Below are 15,970 nucleotides of genomic sequence, written 5' to 3'. Positions count from 1 at the left end.
GAACTTGGCCATGGCAAGATGGCACCTCAGGAGAAAAAAAAGAAAGCCAACAAATAAAGGAAAAGCCAAAAGCCTACAGCACCTGGTATTCCCAGGCGGTCTCCCATCCAGGTACTAACCAGGCCTGACCCTGCTTAGCTTCCAAGATCAGACGAGATCGGCCATGTTCAGGGGGATGTGGCCGTAGGCGATCACCACTGCCACCCTCGACCCCTTTGAACTTGGCCATGGCAAGATGGCACCTCAGGAGAAACAAAAAGAAAGCCAACAAATAAAGGAAAAGCCAAAAGCCTACAGCCGCTGCGGAGCCGCTGCGGAGTCGGCTGCCAGCTGAGCAAAGTTAGCAAGGAGTGGGGAGTCGGGGATAGCGGCCGGCGGGCGGCCAGATTGCCATAATGCGGGGTCCGGGCAGTCGGGGACAGTGGCGGGGCGGGTGGCCAGGTTGCGGTAATGCGGCGGCCGCAGCCCTCAGCCTCCGTGGGATCGGCCACGGAGAGGCAAGCAACAGCCGGACACTGTCTTCCATTATAATGTGCCCGGACTCGGAGCGGAGGCCTCGGCAGCCCACCGGGCATGTGCCCGCTGTGCCCTATGGTCAGTCCGGCCCTGGTGTGAATGCCTAATGTACCTCTAGCCATCAAATACTACGTTCTTTGCTGTCAGTTAAACCCATGTGAGCTATTTTCTGGGGCCTATACAGGCCGACACAAACTTCTCAAAAAGAAAGCCAACGAATAAAGGAAAAGCCAAAAGCCTACAGCACCTTGTATTCCCAGGCGGACTCCCATCCAGGTACTAACCAGGCCCGACCCTGCTTAGCTTCCAAGATCAGCTGAGATCAGGCACGTACAGAATCATGTGGCCGTAAGGCGATCACCATTGCCACCCTTGACCTCTTTGAGCTTGGCCATGGCAAGATGGCACCTCAGGAGAAAAAAAAGAAAGCCAACAAATAAAGGAAAAGCCAAAAGCCTACAGCACCTGGTATTCCCAGGCCAGGCGGTCTCCCATCCAGGTACTAACCAGGCCTGACCCTGCTTAGCTTCCAAGATCAGACAAGATCGGCCATGTTCAGGGGATGTGGCCGTAGGCAATCACCCCTGCCAATAACAACAAAGAGCAGAGCCGCTCAGGTGTCAGTTCAATGGCTGGTGCTGGTCAGATCCGCCGTCCAAGCAATAGAAAATCCAAGAAAGTAGACCGCACTCAGGAAATGTAAGATGAAAACAATCAAAACTCCTTTATTCTTCTTCGGTACAGCAGACAGACAATACAATGCACATAACAGACATGTCGGGTTGACGTGTTTCACGATGTAGATCGCTTACTCATAACCACACACTATGGAACCGTGGAAGCCGACATACATTTGTAGGTAAACCAAAAAAGGGAGGTGACCGAAGAATGTAATTGCATGCACCTTGAATTAATTGATTGATAAGAAACAGGTGTAGGTTCAGCAAGTCCACAGTTCCACAGTGAAAGACAATTAGATACAAAACTCCTTCACCACATAGGGGAATGGAGATATACATACAAACAATATAAAACCATATGTGTGACTAATACAAAGATATAATGCAATAGCTGAAAAAATAGGAACCAATAAATAAATGAGTCATACATGAGTGAATAAAAAACCCCATCGTTGAATGCTTTAAACTCTGGTGGCAAGGACATAATAAATAAGAAACAAATATATGTAAAAAGTGGTCGTCCAATGTATGGAAAGGATCTCTCAGATGTAGTCAGTGGCTATATAAAAAATCATATATATGAAAAAGATAATTTATTGAAGCAACGTACCAGATCTTACACTGATATTAATCTAAAATAGGCTTTTTAGACACTTGGAGACCAAAAATAGAGTCATTTTGACCAAAAACATGTTTTCAGGCCATTGGTTACCTAATGCAGTTATCGTGTCTAAAAACGGCGTTTTGAGACTCTAAAAGACAAAAATTTCAGACCTTTGGTGAGGAAATGCAGTTATTTTAACTAAAAAAGGCTTTTTAGACACTTGGAGACCAAAATAGAGTCATTTTGACCAAAAACATTTTTTCAGGCCATTGGTTACCAATTGCAGTTATCTTGTCTAAATGCGGAGTTTTGAGACTCTAAAAGACAAAAATACAGTCATTTTGGCTAAAAAAGTTTTTCAGACCTTTGGTGACCAAATGCAGTTATTTTGACTAAAAAAGGCTTTTTAGACACTTGGAGACCAAAATATAGTCATTTTAACCAAAAACATTTTTCTGTCCTTTTGTTACGAAATGCAATTATCTTGTCTAAAACTGGCGTTTTAAGACTCTAAAAGACAAAATACAGTAATTTTAGCTAAAAAAGTATTTCAGACCTTTGGTGACCAAATGCAGTTATTTTGACTAAAACAGGCTTTGAAGACCTAAATAGAGTCATTTTGACCAAAGACATTTTTTTAGGCCATTGGTTACCAAATGTAGTTTATCTTGTCTAAAAGCGGCGTTTTGAGACTCTAAAAGACAAAAGTACAGTCATTTTGGGTAAAAAAAAATTTCAGACCTTTGGTGATCAAATGCAGTTATTTTGACTAAAATAGGCTTTTAAGGCACTTGGAGAGCAAAATAGAGTCATTTTGACCAAAAAAATGTTTTCAGGCCACTGGTTACGAAATGCGCAGTTATCTTGTCTAAAACCGGATTTTTAAGACTCTAAAAGACAAAAATACAGTCATTTTGGCTAAAAAAGTTTGTCAGACCTTTGGTGGCCAAATGCAGTTATTTTGACTAAAAAAGGCTTTTTAGACACTTGAAGACCAGAATCGAGTCATTCTGACCCAAAAAAATGTTTCAGGCCATTGGTTACCAAATGCAATTATCTTGTCCGAAAGCGGCTTTTTAAGACTATAAAAGAAAACCCTTTTTAGCCAAAATTACTGTATTTTTGTCTTTTAGAGTCTTAAAACGCCGCTTTTAGACAATATAACTGCATTTGGTAACCAATGGCCTGAAAAAATATTTTTGGTCAAAATTACTCTATTTTGGTCATACACTTGAAGACCAGAATCGAGTCATTCTGACCCCAAAAAAATGTTTCAGGCCATTGGTTACCAAATGCAATTATCTTGTCCGAAAGCGGCTTTTTAAGACTATAAAAGAAAACCCTTTTTAGCCAAAATTACTGTATTTTTGTCTTTAAGTGTCTTAAAACGCCGCTTTTAGACAAGATAACTGCATTTGGTAACCAATGGGCTGAAGAAATGTTTTTGGTCAAAAATGACTCTATTTTGGTCTCCCAAGTGTCTAAAAAGCCTTTTTTAGTCAAAATAACTGTATTTGGTCACCAAAGGTCTGAAAACCTTTTTTTAGCCAAAATGTCTGTATTTTTGTCTTTTAGAGTCTTAAAACACCACTTTTAGACAAGATAAACTACATTTGGTAACCAATGGCCTGAAAAAATGTTTTTGGTCAAAATGACTCTATTTAGGTCTCCAAGTGTCTAAAAAGCCCTTTTAGTCAAAATAACTACGTTTGGTCACCAAAGGTCTGAAAAACTATTTTAGCCAAAATGATTGTATTTTTGTCTTTTAGAGTCTCAAAACTCCGCATTTAGACAAGATAACTGCATTTGGTAACCAATGGCCTGAAAACATGTTTTTGGTCAAAATGACTATTTTTGGTCTCCAAGTCTCTAAAAAGCCCTTTTTAGTCAAAATAACTACGTTTGGTCACCAAAGGTCTGAAAAACTTTTTTAGCCAAAATGACTGTATTTTTGTCTTTTAGAGTATTAAAAAGCCGGTTTTAGACAAGATAATTGCATTTCGTAACAAAAGGCCTGAAAAATGTTTTTGGTCAAAATGACTATATTTTGGTCTCCAAGTGTCTAAAAAGCCTTTTTTAGTCAAAATAACTGCATTTGGTAACCAAAGGTCTGAAAAACTTTTTTTTAGCCAAGATGCCTGTATTTTTGTCTTTTAGAGTCTCAAAACGCCTCATTTAGAGTCTAAAAAGCCCTTTTTAGTCAAAATAACTGCATTTTGGTCACCAAAGGTCTGAAAAACTTTTTTAGCCAAAATGACTAGTGTTGAGCGAACACGGACTGTATTATTTGTGTTCGTACCGAATAATTGGATTTTTTGTACCCGAACACGGACACGGACACTTTACTGTATGTTCGGGTAAAAATCCGTGTTCGGTCGTTTTATTTCCGGGTTTTGCATGCTTTGGCGCTCTTTTCATGGCGGGCTTTCAACAGCCAATCAACAATCGTTTAACTGGTGTGCCTTAAGCCATCCCAGCCATGCCTGCAAATGTCTCAGTAGCTGTGATTGGCCGTCTGAAGCATGTGACCAAGTCTTTATAAGTTCGAGGCAGCCGCAGCGGCGTCATTATGCTGCTTAGATTCAGGGACAGAGCACACATCAACGTGCTGGCTGCTGATTAGGGAAAGATAGGCAGGAAAAAACCATTTGTGTCCGGATAGAATTGAGGGACAGGTCGGAGTGTTTAGGCAGGGCGAGTTGTAGGCATTTTAGGGATAGAGTCTGCTGAATTATAGGGTCAGTGTCTTCTACAAACTACAATCGATATTGCTGTGTGGGGGGTGGGGTCTGCACTCAATCCTGATCTACGATCTCTTCTCAATCCTGTTAGGGACAGAGTCTGCTGAATTTTAGGGAAACTGTGTTCTACAAACTACAATCGATATTGCTGTGTGGTGTGGGATTGGAGATAGGCAGGTGTCAGTGATCCACATCCATTTTTCTGTGTGTGAGCTGCAGTGAACACAATCTTTTTGGGCTGCAGTGAACACAATCTTTTTGGGCTGCAGTGAACACAATCTTTTTGGGCTGCAGTGAACACAATCTTTTTGGGCTGCAGTGAACACAATCTTTTTGGGCTGCAGTGAACACAATCTTTTTGGGCTGCAGTGAACAAAATCTTTTTGGGGTGCAGTGAACACAATCCTTTTTGGTGTGCAGTGAACACAATCTTTGTGGGGTGCAGTGAACAAAATCCTTTGTGGGGTGCAGTGAACACAATCTTTTTGGGGTGCAGTGAACAAAATCCTTTTTGGGGTGCAGTGAACAACATCCTTTTTGGGGTGCAGTGAACACAATCTTTTGGGGTGCAGTGAACAAAATCCTTTGTGGGGTGCAGTGAACACAATCTTTTTGGGGTGCAGTGAACACAATCTTTTTGGGGTGGAGTGAACAACATCCTTTTTGGGGTGCAGTGAACAAAATCCTTTTTGGGGTGCAGTGAACAAAATCATTTTTGGGGTGCAGTGAACACAATCTTTTTGGGGTGCAGTGAACACAATCTTTGTGGGGTGCAGTGAACACAATCTTTTTGGGGTGGAGTGAACAACATCCTTTTTGGGGTGCAGTGAACAACATCCTTTTTGGGGTGCAGTGAACACAATCTTTTTGGGGTGCAGTGAACACAATCTTTGTGGGGTACAGTGAACAGAATCTTTGTGGGGTGCAGTGAACACAATCTTTGGGGGGTACAGTGAACACAATCTTTGTGAGGTGCAGTGAACTCAATCTTTGTGGGGTACAGTGAACACAATCTCATACTTCTGAAGGTTTGAGGGTGCTGCCTGTTCCATACTCCCCCTACTCCTCATCTAGCCTTTTAGGGGTACAAACAATAGTAATTGGGGCCTAGTGTGGTTGTGTACGTGTGATATACATACACTTTTTTGGGATCATATTTTCTATTCCGCTATTTAATCAAAAACCTTTGGGGATCAGTTAAATTGGGGGATAGTCTGTGTTGGTACGTGTGAGAGAGATCCACCTTTCCAAGTTGTTGGGGTTCATCTCATACTTCTGAAGGTTTGAGGGTGCTGCCTGTTCCATACTCCCCCTACTCCTAGCCTTTTAGGGGTACAAACAATAGTAATTGGGGCCTAGTGTGGTTGTGTACGTGTGATATACATACACTTTTTTGGGATCATATTTTCTATTCCGCTATTTAATCAAAAACCTTTGGGGATCAGTTAAATTGGGGGATAGTCTGTGTTGGTACGTGTGAGAGAGATCCACCTTTCCAAGTTGTTGGGGTTCATCTCATACTTCTGAAGGTTTGAGGGTGCTGCCTGTTCCATACTCCCCCTACTCCTAGCCTTTTAGGGGTACAAACAATAGTAATTGGGGCCTAGTGTGGTTGTGTACGTGTGATATACATACACTTTTTTGGGATCATATTTTCTATTCCGCTATTTAATCAAAAACCTTTGGGGATCAGTTAAATTGGGGGATAGTCTGTGTTGGTACGTGTGAGAGAGATCCACCTTTCCAAGTTGTTGGGGTTCATCTCATACTTCTGAAGGTTTGAGGGTGCTGCCTGTTCCATACTCCCCCTACTCCTAGCCTTTTAGGGGTACAAACAATAGTAATTGGGGCCTAGTGTGGTTGTGTACGTGTGATATACATACACTTTTTTTGGATCATATTTTCTATTCCGCTATTTAATCAAAAACCTTTGGGGATCAGTTAAATTGGGGGATAGTCTGTGTTGGTACGTGTGAGAGAGATCCACCTTTCCAAGTTGTTGGGGTTCATCTCATACTTCTGAAGGTTTGAGGGTGCTGCCTGTTCCATACTCCCCCTACTCCTAGCCTTTTAGGGGTACAAACAATAGTAATTGGGGCCTAGTGTGGTTGTGTACGTGTGATATACATACACTTTTTTGGGATCATATTTTCTATTCCGCTATTTAATCAAAAACCTTTGGGGATCAGTTAAATTGGGGGATAGTCTGTGTTGGTACGTGTGAGAGAGATCCACCTTTCCAAGTTGTTGGGGTTCATCTCATACTTCTGAAGGTTTGAGGGTGCTGCCTGTTCCATACTCCCCCTACTCCTAGCCTTTTAGGGGTACAAACAATAGTAATTGGGGCCTAGTGTGGTTGTGTACGTGTGATATACATACACTTTTTTGGGATCATATTTTCTATTCCGCTATTTAATCAAAAACCTCTGGGGATCAGTTAAATTGGGGGATAGTCTGTGTTGGTACGTGTGAGAGAGATCCACCTTTCCAAGTTGTTGGGGTTCATCTCATACTTCTGAAGGTTTGAGGGTGCTGCCTGTTCCATACTCCCCCTACTCCTAGCCTTTTAGGGGTACAAACAATAGTAATTGGGGCCTAGTGTGGTTGTGTACGTGTGATATACATACACTTTTTTGGGATCATATTTTCTATTCCGCTATTTAATCAAAAACCTTTGGGGATCAGTTAAATTGGGGGATAGTCTGTGTTGGTACGTGTGAGAGAGATCCACCTTTCCAAGTTGTTGGGGTTCATCTCATACTTCTGAAGGTTTGAGGGTGCTGCCTGTTCCATACTCCCCCTACTCCTCATCTAGCCTTTTAGGGGTACAAACAATAGTAATTGGGGCCTAGTGTGGTTGTGTACGTGCGAGATACATACACTTTTTTTGATCATATTTCCTATTCCGCTATTCAATAAAAACCTTTGAGGATCAATTGAATTGCGGGATAGTCTGTGTCGGTACGTGTGAGAGAGATCCACCTTTCCAAGTTGTTGGGGTTCATCTCATACTTCTGAAGGTTTGAGGGTGCTGCCTGTTCCATACTCCCCCTACTCCTCATCTAGCCTTTTAGGGGTACAAACAATAGTAATTGGGGCCTAGTGTGGTTGTGTACGTGTGATATACATACACTTTTTTTGGATCATATTTTCTATTCCGCTATTTAATCAAAAACCTTTGGGGATCAGTTAAATTGGGGGATAGTCTGTGTTGGTACGTGTGAGAGAGATCCACCTTTCCAAGTTGTTGGGGTTCATCTCATACTTCTGAAGGTTTGAGGGTGCTGCCTGTTCCATACTCCCCCTACTCCTCATCTAGCCTTTTAGGGGTACAAACAATAGTAATTGGGGCCTAGTGTGGTTGTGTACGTGCGAGATACATACACTTTTTTTGATCATATTTCCTATTCCGCTATTCAATAAAAACCTTTGAGGATCAATTGAATTGCGGGATAGTCTGTGTCGGTACGTGTGAGAGAGATCCACCTTTCCAAGTTGTTGGGGTTCATCTCATACTTCTGAAGGTTTGAGGGTGCTGCCTGTTCCATACCCCCCCTACTCCTCATCTAGCCTTTTAGGGGTACAAACAATAGTAATTGGGGCCTAGTGTGGTTGTGTACGTGCGAGATACATACACTTTTTTTGATCATATTTCCTATTCCGCTATTCAATAAAAACCTTTGAGGATCAATTGAATTGCGGGATAGTCTGTGTCGGTACGTGTGAGAGAGATCCACCTTTCCAAGTTGTTGGGGTTCATCTCATACTTCTGAAGGTTTGAGGGTGCTGCCTGTTCCATACCCCCCCTACTCCTCATCTAGCCTTTTAGGGGTACAAACAATAGTAATTGGGGCCTAGTGTGGTTGTGTACGTGCGAGATACATACACTTTTTTTGATCATATTTCCTATTCCGCTATTCAATAAAAACCTTTGAGGATCAATTGAATTGCGGGATAGTCTGTGTCGGTACGTGTGAGAGAGATCCACCTTTCCAAGTTGTTGGGGTTCATCTCATACTTCTGAAGGTTTGAGGGTGCTGCCTGTTCCATACTCCCCCTACTCCTCATCTAGCCTTTTAGGGGTACAAACAATAGTAATTGGGGCCTAGTGTGGTTGTGTACGTGCGAGATACATACACTTTTTTTGATCATATTTCCTATTCCGCTATTCAATAAAAACCTTTGAGGATCAATTGAATTGCGGGATAGTCTGTGTCGGTACGTGTGAGAGAGATCCACCTTTCCAAGTTGTTGGGGTTCATCTCATACTTCTGAAGGTTTGAGGGTGCTGCCTGTTCCATACTCCCCCTACTCCTCATCTAGCCTTTTAGGGGTACAAACAATAGTAATTGGGGCCTAGTGTGGTTGTGTACGTGTGATATACATACACTTTTTTTGATCATATTTCCTATTCCGCTATTCAATAAAAACCTTTGAGGATCAATTGAATTGCGGGATAGTCTGTGTCGGTACGTGTGAGAGAGATCCACCTTTCCAAGTTGTTGGGGTTCATCTCATACTTCTGAAGGTTTGAGGGTGCTGCCTGTTCCATACCCCCCCTACTCCTCATCTAGCCTTTTAGGGGTACAAACAATAGTAATTGGGGCCTAGTGTGGTTGTGTACGTGCGAGATACATACACTTTTTTTGATCATATTTCCTATTCCGCTATTCAATAAAAACCTTTGAGGATCAATTGAATTGCGGGATAGTCTGTGTCGGTACGTGTGAGAGAGATCCACCTTTCCAAGTTGTTGGGGTTCATCTCATACTTCTGAAGGTTTGAGGGTGCTGCCTGTTCCATACCCCCCCTACTCCTCATCTAGCCTTTTAGGGGTACAAACAATAGTAATTGGGGCCTAGTGTGGTTGTGTACGTGCGAGATACATACACTTTTTTTGATCATATTTCCTATTCCGCTATTCAATAAAAACCTTTGAGGATCAATTGAATTGCGGGATAGTCTGTGTCGGTACGTGTGAGAGAGATCCACCTTTCCAAGTTGTTGGGGTTCATCTCATACTTCTGAAGGTTTGAGGGTGCTGCCTGTTCCATACTCCCCCTACTCCTCATCTAGCCTTTTAGGGGTACAAACAATAGTAATTGGGGCCTAGTGTGGTTGTGTACGTGTGATATACATACACTTTTTTTGGATCATATTTTCTATTCCGCTATTCAATAAAAACCTTTCTAGGGCAAGATCTTAAATTACAGAAATATGAGGAGACCGTCAAATAAGGGCCGTGGCCTGGGTCGTGGTGCTGCTGGTAGAGCTCCTGTTGCAAGGAGAGGACATGGTCGATCTGTGCCAGCTACACGCACAAGTGAAACACCTTCCTCAAGTGTGAGTAGGCGACAGAACCTGCATCAGTATTTGGTAGGGCATCAAACGCCCCTAGAAGTGATGAGGCCAGAACAAGTTGAGGCGATAGTAGATTGGTTTGCTGCTGACAGTGCCTCCAGTTCCTTCACATTGTCTCCCACCCAGTCTACTGCAGAAAGGTCAGAGTTGGCACCTGCAGCCAATGTCCAACCGTCTTTCACCTCACCCCCTTGCAAATCAGGCCAGCAGTCTGAGCCCCAAGCCATACAGCAGTCTCTTATTCTTTTTGAGGACTCTGTCAGCAGGGTTTCCCAGGGCCATCCACCTAGCCCTGCCCCAGAAGTGGAAGAGATTGAGTGCAGCGATGCCCAACCACTTATTTCTCAAGATGAGTACATGCAAGGATCATCGCAGCACGTCTCCGATGATGACGAAACGCAGGTGCCAACTGCTGCGGCGTTCAGCATTGTGGAGACCGACAAGGAGGGCAGGGGTGAAGACTGGGTGGAAGATGATGTGGAGGACGATGAGGTCCTCGACCCCACATGGAATGAACGTCATGCAGGTGACCTGAGTAGTTTGGAGGAAGAGGCGGTGGTCGCACAGAGCCACCAGCACAGCAGAAGAGGGAGCAGGGTGCAGAAGCGGAGCGGCCGTGCCCTAGACACTACGCCCGCTACTGCCCAACGCAGCAAGGGAACGAGCGCACCAAAGTCAGCTCAAAGGAGTTCTCTAGCGTGGAAGTTCTTTAGAAAATGTGCTGATGACAGGACACGAGTGGTTTGCACCCTGTGCAATCAGAGCTTGAAGCGAGGCATGAACCTTCTCAACCTGAGCACAACCTGCATGATCAGGCATCTAAGTGCAAAGCACGAGCTGCAGTGGAGTACACACCTTCAAAACCAAGAAACGTCTCTGGCTCATCCTGCTTCCTCTTCTGCTGCAGTCTCGGCCGCTCCAGCCACATCTGTAGTGATACCGGCACCTGCCACCCCGCAAACAGACGATCTGTCAGCAACACCACCACCTGGGTCACCAACAACCATCTCCACAATGTCCCGTGGAAGCGTTCAGCTTTCCATCTCCCAAACACTTGAGAGGAAGAGGAAGTACCCCCCTACCCACCCGCGATCCCTGGCCCTGAATGCCAGCATTTCAAAATTATTGGCCTTTGAAATGCTGTCATTCCGTCTGGTGGAGACGCACAGTTTTAAAAACCTTATGTCGGTGGCTGTCCCACAGTACGTCGTGCCCAGCCGCCACTACTTTTCCAGGCAAGCCATCCCTTCCCTGCACAACCAAGTGGGGGAAAATATCAGGTGTGCACTGCGCAACGCCATCTGTGCCAAGGTCCACCTAACTACGGATACGTGGACCAGTAAGCACGGTCAGGGGCGTTATATCTCCCTAACGGCACACTGGGTAAATGCAGTGGCGGATGGGCCTGAGGCGGATAGCAATTTGGCGCATGTCCTTCCACCACCGAGGATTGCAGGGCGCTTCAGTTTGCCTCCTGTTCGTAACTCCTCCTACTCCGCTTCCTCATCCTCTACCGCCTCCTCATCCGGACAGCGTAACACCTTCACCACCAACTTCAGCACGGCCAGGGGTAAACGACAGCAGGCAGTTTTACAACTTGCCTGTTTGGGGGACAAACCACACACCGCGCAGGAGTTGTGGAGGAGCATGGAACAGCAGACAAATGAGTGGTTGCTGCCAGCGAGCCTCAAGCCCGGCCTGGTGGTGTGTGATAACGGGCGAAATCTCATAGCAGCTCTGGGCCTAGCCGGTTTGACGCACATCCCTTGCCTGGCGCATGTGCTGAATTTGGTGGTGCAGAGGTTCCTTAAAAACTACCCCGATATGTCAGAGCTGCTGCAGAAAGTGCGGGCCGTTTGTGCGCACTTTCGGCGTTCTCACCCTGCTGCTGCTCGCCTGGCAGCGCTGCAGCGTAACTTCGGCCTTCCCGCTCACCGCCTCATATGTGACGTGCCCACAAGGTGGAACTCCACCTTGCACATGCTGGAAAGACTGTGCGAGCAGCAGCAGGCCATAGTGGAGTTTCAGCTGCAGCACGCACGCGTGAGTCGCTCTGCGGAACAGCACCACTTCACCACCAATAACTGGGCCTCCATGCGAGACCTGTGTGCCTTGTTGCGCTGTTTTGAGTACTCCACCAACATGGCCAGTGGCAATGACGCCGTTCTCAGCTTAACTATCCCACTTCTATGCCTCCTTGAAAAAACAATTCGGGCGATGATGGAAGAGGATGTGGCACAGGATGAGGAGGAGGAGGAGGATGAAGAGGTAACATTTCCAAGGCTTTCAGGGCAGTCATTCGCAAGGGGCTCCGAGGGTGGGTTCCTGCACACGCAAACGCCAGGGACGCAATTGTCCAGCAGGGGCACAGTTCTGGAGGATGAGGAGGATGAGGAGGAGGAGGAGCTGGAGGAGGAGATGGAACCATGTTCACAGCAGGGTGGCACCCAGGCCAGCTCATGGCCATCACTGGTGCGTGGCTGGGGGGATACAGAGGACACGGACGATACACCTCCCACAGAGGACAGCCTTTCGTCGCCTCTGGGCAGCCTGGCACACATGAGCGATTACATGCTGCAGTGTCTCCACAACGACCGCCGAGTTGCCCACATTCTAACTTGTGCTGATTACTGGGTGGCCACGCTGCTGGATCCCCGTTACAAGGACAACGTACCGTCCTTAATTCACTCACTGGAGCGCGATCGCAAGATGCGCGAGTACAAGCGCACGCTGGTAGACGCCATGCTGCTGGCATTCCCATCTGACAGCGGGGCCACAGTGGAAGCACAAGGCAGAGGAGGAGGAGGAGGAGGTCGCCAACGCAACCAGGGCACCGCCAGCACCTCAGAAGGCAGGGTTAGCATGGCCGAAATGTGGAAAAGCTTTGTCAGCACGCCACAACAAACAGCAGCACCAGCAGCTCAGATGGAACGTCTTAGCAGGAGGCAGCATTTTACCAACATGGTGGAGCAGTATGTGTGCACACGCCTACATGTAGTGAATGACGGGTCTGCCCCCTTCAACTTCTGGGTCTCCAAATTGGGCACATGGCCTGAGCTTGCCCTTTACGCCTTGGAGGTGCTGGCGTGCCCTGCAGCCAGTGTATTATCTGAACGGGTATTTAGCACGGCTGGGGGCGTTATAACAGACAAGCGCAGCCGCCTGTCCAGAGACAATGTGGACAAGCTCACGTTCATTAAAATGAACCAGGCATGGATCCCACGGGACTTTTCCGTACCTTATGCAGAATAGCAATGGATACCGACCTTACCCACCCATTGTTCCATTTTTGCTCTTTCTCACTCTTTTGGGGTGTACCCTCATTTAAAATTTTTGAAAAGAAGCAGTGTTGGCTACCTCGTCCTCCTCCTCAGGGCCAGATTAATGTAGGGGCTATTGGAGCTGCAGCTCCAGGCCCCTACCTTTTATATAGGCCCCGGGTTGGCCATATTCACTGTTACCGCTCTTCTGTCACTTGTAAACACAGAAGTCTGGCTTCTATGCTCGCTTCCCCAGGCAGCACCCTCAGAACCTCCCCACACAGCGTGAAGGCCGGACAAGGAGGGACAGTTGGCGATGCATGGATGTGTTTATGGGCTTCAGAGACAGCATCCCATGTTGAATTAGGCATGCATGGCTGCACCCTTCCTCCTCTGGGTGCATGGCAAGGCACGGCCCTTAAGGCCCTTCAAAATCCTCAGCACCAAGCCCATGATGCTGTTAATCCGGCCCTGGTCCTCCTCCACCGCCGCTTCCACCTACACCGCCCATAGGTGTGCGCAGCCTATTGCATTAAGGTGTGCACCCCAAAGTTGAAATACACATGCATGTGTTTGCCAGCAGGGAGAGTAATGTATCGGGGCCATGTACCTGTAGGCAAGGAGAAATAGAGCAGAGCAGGTCCCAGGGAGATCTTTCCCATCTCCTCACTGGCAATGCTATGTGCCCTAGGTGATTAGGGTGTGCCCAGGCACACCCAGCACACCCTGTGCGCACGCCTATGTCACCGCCACATCCACCACCACCTCAACCTCCCTCCTACTCCATATGGGCCTCGTCCTTCAGAGATGAAGAAGAACATTGTTTTATTTTTCTGTTTTTTTTTGTTGTTTTAAGTTATTTCCCTATCCACATTTGTTTGCAGAGCACTTGCCATGCTCTTAATTACGTTTTGCTGCCATTTGCAGCACTCTAGCCCTTTCCTTTGGTGTTTTAGAGCCATTTTAGTGCCTTAAAGTTCGGGTCCCCATTGACTTCAATGGGGTTCGGTGTCCGGGAAAAGTTCGGTAAAAGTCCGGGACACGGACCCGGACTTTTTTTTAAAGTTCGGCCGAACCCGTCGAACACGGACATCTAGGTGTTCGCTCAACCCTAAAAATGACTGTATTTTTTACTTTTAGAGTCTTAAAACACTGCTTTTAGACCAGATAAACTACATTTGGTAACCAATGGCCTGAAAACATGTTTTTGGTCAAAATGACTCTATTTTTGGTCTCCAAGTGTCTTAGTCAAAATAAATGCATTTGGTCACCAAAGTCTGAAAACCTTTTTTAGCCAAAATGACTGTATTTTTTACTTTTAGAGTCTTAAAACACCGCTTTTAGACAAGATAAACTACATTTGGTAACCAATGGCCTTAAAAAATGTTTTGGTCAAAATGACTCTATTTAGGTCTCCAAAGCCTGTTTTAGTCAAAATAACTGCATTTGGTCACCAAAGGTCTGAAATACTTTTTTAGCTAAAATTACTGTATTTTTGTCTTTTACAGTCTTAAAACGCCGGTTTTAGACAAGATAATTGCATTTCGTAACAAAAGGCCTGAAAAAATGTTTTTGGTCAAAATGACTATATTTTGGTCTCCAAGTCTCTAAAAAGCATTTTTTTGTCAAAATAACTTCATTTGGTCACCAAAGGTCTGAAACACTTTTTTAAGCCAAGATGCCTGTATTTTTGTCTTTTAGAGTCTTAAAACACCGCTTTTAGACAAGATAAACTACATTTGGTAACCGATTGCCTGAAAAAATGTTTTTGGTCAAAATGACTCTATTTTGGTCTCCCAGTGTCTAAAAAGATCTTTTAGTCAAAATAACTACGTTTGGTCACCAAAGGTCTGAAAAAAAAATTTAGTCAAAATGATTGTATTTTTGTCTATTAGAGTCTTAAAAAGCCGGTTTTGGACACGATAATTGCATTTGGTAACCAATCGCCTGAAACATTTGTTTGGGTCAAAATGACTCTATTTTGGTCTCCAAGTGTCTAAAAAGCCTTTCTTAGTCAAAATAACTGCATTTGGTCACCAAAGGTCTGAAAACCTTTTTTAGCCAAAATTACTGTATTTTTGTCTTTTAGAGTCTTAAAAAGCCGGTTTTAGACAATATAATTGCATTTCGTTACCAGTGATCTGAAAACATTTTTTTGGTCAAAATGACTCCATTTTGGTCTCCAAGTGTCTAAAAAGCCCTTTTTAGTCAATATAACTGCATTTGGTCACCAAAGGTCTGAAAAAAATTTAGTCAAAATGATTGTATTTTTGTCTATTAGAGTCTTAAAAAGCTGGTTTTGGACAAGATAATTGCATTTGGTTACCAATCGCCTGAAACATTTGTTTGGGTCAAAATGACTCTATTTTGGTCTCCAAGTGTCTAAAAAGCCATTCTTAGTCAAAATAACTGCATTTGGTCACCAAAGGTCTGAAACCATTTGTAGCCAAAATGACTGTATTTTTGTCTTTTAGAGTCTTAAAACACCGCTTTTAGACAAGATAAACTACATTTGGTAACCAATGGCCTGAAATAATGTTTTTGGTCAAAATGACTATATTTAGGTCTCCAAGTGCCTAAAAAGCCCTTTTTAGTTCAAATAACTACGTTTGGTCACCAAAGGTCTGAAAAACTATTTTAGCCAAAATGACTGTATTTTTGTCTTTTAGAGTCTCAAAACTCCGTATTTAGACAAGATAACTGCATTTGGTAACCAATGGCCTGAAAAAATGTTTTTGGTCAAAATGACTCTATTTTGGTCTCCAAGTGTCTAAAAAGCCCCTTTTAGTCAATATAACTGCATTTGAT

The sequence above is a fragment of the Pelophylax lessonae genome (genome assembly GCF_965119305.1).
Source record: "Pelophylax lessonae genome assembly, chromosome: 13".
Lineage (NCBI taxonomy): Eukaryota > Metazoa > Chordata > Amphibia > Anura > Ranidae > Pelophylax > Pelophylax lessonae.
This window is presented reverse-complemented; position numbering follows the sequence as displayed.